We start from the raw sequence: 5,797 nt of genomic DNA on the forward strand, positions 1-5,797 counted from the left end.
CTCTGGGGCGTTACATATGTCCATATTAGACAAGTTTAACCTCTTCCGGACATAGGGCGTACAGGTACGCCCTTATGTCCTGGTACTTAAAGAGGACCTTTCACCTTGAAAAACACGCTGCTCTGGTAAAGGTCAGGTGCAACGCTCTTGTGCAGATAACGATGGCAAGGGAATTGGAAAGTACAGCTATAAGGGATCACGTGGGATTAGAAGACAGAACATCCCACACCTAAAGAAAGAACCACACCGCTACACCAACAAAACTACTCTCGGTTAACGTCTTAAAGAGGAGACGATTTTTCTGGCTTTTGTAAAGTAGCAAATGCCAAAAGAGGCAGGCTTAAAACTGTAAAATGGGTAATAGGTGAGCAAAGGAAGAAAGCTAGGCTTCGAGACAAGGAAGTTAAGGGCTCGTCCGGGATTTGAACCCGGGACCTCTCGCACCCAAAGCGAGAATCATACCCCTAGACCAACGAGCCAAATACATCATCTTGTGCTAAAAAAAGTGCTCTTACAGTTGCTAAGAGACACATTTGGTATCTGTCAGAAACAAACGTAGGATTGGCTTTTTCGGACTAACGTATTACTTAGGCTGTTAAGGAAAATATGAATAAAAATTAAAAAACCAAACCTGCAAAGTAAAAGGAAATTAAAAGATTAGAGGGTAAAAACCTAGTTTTTGGAGGAAAGGACCTGAGCCATTTCGTTACTAATAAAGCAAAGGCGTTATTTGAATAGTTTGGGATCTGTGATGAGCGGCAGGGGCAATATTTGAATTCGCAAATATTTTGTGAATATTCGTCATATATTTGCGAATTCAGGAATTCGTGAACTCTAGTCATTATTTTCTTGATTGCGAAAATTGACAATCGGAAAATTTGCGATACGAAAATTTGCGATCAACACTACTTCTAAAGTCAAAGATATTGAAGCCTTCTCATTGGCCCACAAGCAAGAAGCAGTGAGGGATCATGGGTACTGATGAAAAAAATCTAGAATATTCGCGATTACGAATATATAGCACTATATTCTAGATATTCGCAATTTCTCAAAGTGCCAATATACGAGATAAAAGTTCACAATTAGAATATTCGCGATCAACACTATTTGGGATCCACGACGTGACAGAATACTGCAGTGATTCTCTAAGAAGCCATGTGAACGTTCTTTTTCTTGGGAGAGAAAAAACTCCCAGGCTGTGAGCTGTGCGCTGCGATTTGCCAGCGCTGCAGCCTAGGAGGGGGAGACGCCCACAGGACAAGGGCAGACACCGCCTACTATAACTTAGTGAGTAAAGATACTGGAGGGGATAACGGGAGAACGGAGCGGTGCCCAGGGATAATAGTAAGTGCAGTGAGATCCCCGGGCGCCGCTCTCCATGGCAGCATACTTAGTTCACAATGTTTTTCAAGGTGAAAGGTCCTCTTTAAGGACACAGGGCGTGCCTTTTCCCCCCTGTGTATTTTCGATCACCGCCACGCGGCGTGCGGTGATCGGAACCCGATGCCTGCTCAAATCAGCAGGCACCTAGGGCAAATGCGCCGGGGAATCCTGTGACCCCCCCCTCCCGTGTATGCGATCGCAGAAAACCGCAGGTCAATTCAGACCTGCGGTTTTCTGCGTTTCCGGGTTATTTGGGTCTCTGAGGACCCGATAACCCGGAACAGGATGGTGATCGGTGGTGTGATTTTACCCCACCAATCACCATCCTGCGATCCTGAGTGGTGATGGTGACATCACCTCTCAGGATCGCTTCTGATTGGTTGGTGGGCGAGCCGGCGCCAGTTTCAAATAATAGCAGCGCTCCTCTCCTCCTCCTTTTGTGTCCGGAGCACGAGGAGAGAGGGCTGCCTGCACGTGTCTGATCTGTGCCCCAGCACTCATCCTTGCCCCCAGGACCCGATCTGTGCCCCAGCACCCCCATCTTTATCACAAGGTAATTAGGGAAAGTATAGGGAAAGGTTGGGCTAGGCAGGGATATAAAAGGGAAAGTTAGTGGTAAAAAAAAAGTTTTGTTGCATCACCCTAAGTAGGTTGTCTGGGGTCCACAGCACAGCTGTGTGACCCTAGACCCCAGGGGTGCTGCTGCTTTTTTTTTGTGCATACGCTGACTGTGGCCGGCACTCTTAGCGTCCAGCCACTGTTAGCGCATCGCACACCCCACCGCTGATCAACTTCGGACTGTTGATCAGCGGTTTTTATTTATTTTTTTACTTTTTTATCACATTTTCCCCCCTTTTTTTAGTTAGTCTTTTTTTTTTTGTTTTAGGGATAAGTCCGCGAACACCCGTGCCCCCACACACACGCACACCAAATAAAGATTTACACATACGCACATACACACGCAGACACACACTCCCCTATGGCCCGCCGGACGTTCTCGGCCGAGGAGGCATATGCCCAGCTTGCCTCCGACTCCGAGAGTCCCAGTGAGGATGAGGATGACCCCACTTTCCTGTTGTCATCCGTGTCCTCCTCATCATCTAGCGATGATGATGAGCCCCCAAGGCGGCGGAGACGCCGCCATGCTAGGGACCCTGTGGCCCACACTAGTACGAGCAGCTCTGGGGCTCGTACTAGTTTTCCGACCCAACAGTTAAATCCACCGGAGCACCCTGCCGGTGAACCTGTCTGGTGTAGCCCAGAGCGATACAAGCCCGTGATTTTGTAGGCCAATCAGGAATCCAGATTTCCACAGTGGGCTACACAGAATATGACTTTTTTTGTCATTTTTTCAGTGACCCACTGGTAAATCTGATGGTGGAGCAGACAAACCTGTACGCCCAACAGTTCGTTGCTCAACACCCGGGCTCCTTTTTGGCCAGGCCCGGTGGCTGGACGCCGGTCAGTGCAGCCGAAATGAGGACATTTTGGGGCCTCGTGCTGCATATGGGCCTGGTCAAGAAACCTAGTGTCAGGCATTACTGGAGTGGAGACGTCCTCTACCAGGCCAAACTTTACAGTACGGTCATGACACGCTCCCGGTTTGAGGCCATCCGGAAATGTCTGCATTATTCAGATAATGCAGCATGTCCCCCCCAAGGTGATCCTGCCTATGACCGTCTGTATAAAATACGGCCGGTCATCGATCATTTTGGGGACAAATTTGTACAGGCCTATGTACCTGGAAGGGAGGTCGCGGTTGATGAGTCTCTCATTGCGTTCAAGGGGAGACTCATTTTCCGCCAGTATATGCCCTCCAAGCGGGCGAGGTATGGCGTGAAGCTATACAAACTTTGTGAGAGTACCTCAGGGTACACTTACAAATTTCGTGTATACGAGGGGTGAGATTCCTGTATTCAACCCCCAGAATGTCCCCCCACTCTGGGTTTTAGCGGGAAACTTGTGTGGGACCTTATGTACCCACTGCTAGATAAGGGTTACCACCTTTACGTGGATAACTTTTATACTAGTATCCCCTTGTTCCAGTCCCTTGCCGCCAGATCCACGTCCGCTTGTGGGACCGTGCGGAAAAATCAACGCGGCCTCCCTGCCCACCCCCTCCAGGTACCTATCCCCAGGGGTGCGACACGTGCCCTTACCAGTGAAAACCTGTTGCTGGTCAGATATAAGGACAAGAGGGATGTCCTTGTACTGTCCACAATTCATGGTAACGGCATCACCCCTGTCCCTGTGCAAGGTACCGCGGCAACGGTCCTCAAGCCCGATTGTATCGTCGACTACAATCGGTATATGGGAGGAGTTGATCTCTCTGATCAAGTCCTCAAGCCATATAACGCCATGCGCAAAACCCGGGCATGGTACAAAAAAGTTGCGGTCTACTTGGTGCAGGTTGCCTTGTACAACTCTTTTGTACTATCCTGAAGCGCTGGCAACACAGGGACATTCCTTAAGTTCTATGAGGCAGTCCTCAAGGCCCTGATCTTTTCGGACCGGGAAAGAGCAGGCCGGAGTACCTCGGGAACTGGAGGCGCCCATACTGGAAAGAAGGGATGAACCCAAAAAAAGTGCAGAGTGTGTCGCAGGAGGGGGATACCACTACTCAGTGCAACACGTGCCCCGATCATCCGGGCCTCTGCATTGACGGTTGCTTCAGGGAGTATCACACTTCCATGGAGTACTAAATTTATATCCCAATTTAGCCACTGACATTGGATAAAAAAACTGTTTCTCAGACTTGAGGCACCCCAAAAAACTAAAATAATGTAAAAAAAAGTATACAAATTAAATTAGGTATCGCTGCGTTGGTAATAATCTCCTCTATAAAAATACCCCATGACCTAACCCCCCAGATTAACACGGTCCAAAAAAAAAAAAAAAAAACGGTGCAAAAAAATAAAATAAAATTTTGTCACCTTACACAACAAAAATTTTAATAGCAAGTGATCAAAAAGTCCTATAGCCCCCAAAATAGTGCCAATAAAACCGTCCTCTAATCCCGCAAAAAATGAGCCCCCACATAAGATAATCGGCTAAAAAAAAAAAAAATGACTCAGACTTTACATTTTTTTTGTATCAAAAAGGATAATATAGTCTAAAACCTAAATAATTGTAAAGAAAAGTAGACTTATTAGGTATCGTCGCGTCCGTAAGAATCTCCTCTATAAAAATACCCCATGACCTAACCCCCCAGATCAACACGGTAAAAAAATAAATTAAAAAAAACGGTGCCAAAACAGCTATTTTTGGCACTTTTCCTTTTCAATCCGTTTTTTCCGGTAACAAAGCAAGGGTTAACAACCAAACAAAACTTAATATTTATTACCCTGATACTGCAGTTTACAGAAACGCCACATTTGTGGTCGTAAACTGCTGTATCACTAAAAGGCAGGGCGCAAAAGGAAAGGACCGACATGGTTTCTGGAAGGCCAATTTTGATGGCCTTTTTTATTGACACCATGTCCCTTTTGAAGCCCCCCTGATGCCCCCTAGAGTAAAAACTCCACAATAGTGACCCATCTAAGAAACTACATCCCTCAATGTATTCAAAACTGATTTTACAAACTTTATTAACCCTTTAGGTGTTCCTCAACAGTTAATGGCAAATGGAGATGAAATTTCAGAATTTTAATTTTTGGTAACCTTGCCTCACAAAAATGTAATATAGAGCAACCAAAAAATCATATATACCCTAAAAATAATCCCAACAAAACTGCCACCTTATCCCGTAGTTTCCAAAATGGGGTCACTTTTAGGGAGTTTCTACTCCAGGGGTGCATCAGGGGGGTTGAAACAGGACACGGTGTAAATAAACCGGTCCATAAAAATCAGCCCTCCAAAAACCAAACGGCGCACCTTTCCCTCTACGCCCCGCTTTGCGGCCGTACAGTAGTGTACGGCCACATATGGGGTGTTTATGTAAACGGCAGAGTCAGGGCAATAAAGATACAGTCTTGTTTGGCTGTTAACCCTTGCTTTGTTAGTGGAAAAAATAGATTAAAATGGAAAATTAGGCAAAAAAAAAAATGAAATTTTCAAATTTCATCCCCATTTGCCAATAACTCTTGTGCAACACTTGAAGGGTTAACGACGTTTGTAAAATAAGTTTTGAATACCTTGAGGGGTGTAGTTTCTTAGATGGGGTCACTTTTAAGGAGCTTCTACTCCAGGGGTGCATCAGGGGGGTTGAAACAGGACACGGTGTAAATAAACCGGTCCATAAAAACCAGCCCTCCAAAAACCAAACGCTGCACCTTTCCCTCTACGCCCCGGTGTGGCCGTACAGTAGTTTACGGCCACATATGGGGTGTTTCTGTAAACGGCAGAGTCAGGGCAATAAAGATACAGTCTTGTTTGGCTGTTAACCCTTGCTTTGTTAGTGGAAAAAATGGGTTAA

General features: G+C 46.1%; 1 non-coding gene across 1 annotated transcript; it reads right to left on the reverse strand.

Annotated features, from left to right (window-relative positions):
* Positions 1 to 407: 407 nt before the first annotated feature.
* Positions 408 to 479, reverse strand: TRNAP-UGG. Its single transcript has one exon. It is a non-coding gene; the product is annotated as a tRNA-Pro (tRNA).
* Between the last annotated feature and the right edge of the window lie 5,318 nt (positions 480 to 5,797).

This window comes from Bufo bufo, chromosome 6, assembly GCF_905171765.1.
Source record: "Bufo bufo chromosome 6, aBufBuf1.1, whole genome shotgun sequence".
In the NCBI taxonomy this organism is placed as follows: domain Eukaryota; kingdom Metazoa; phylum Chordata; class Amphibia; order Anura; family Bufonidae; genus Bufo; species Bufo bufo.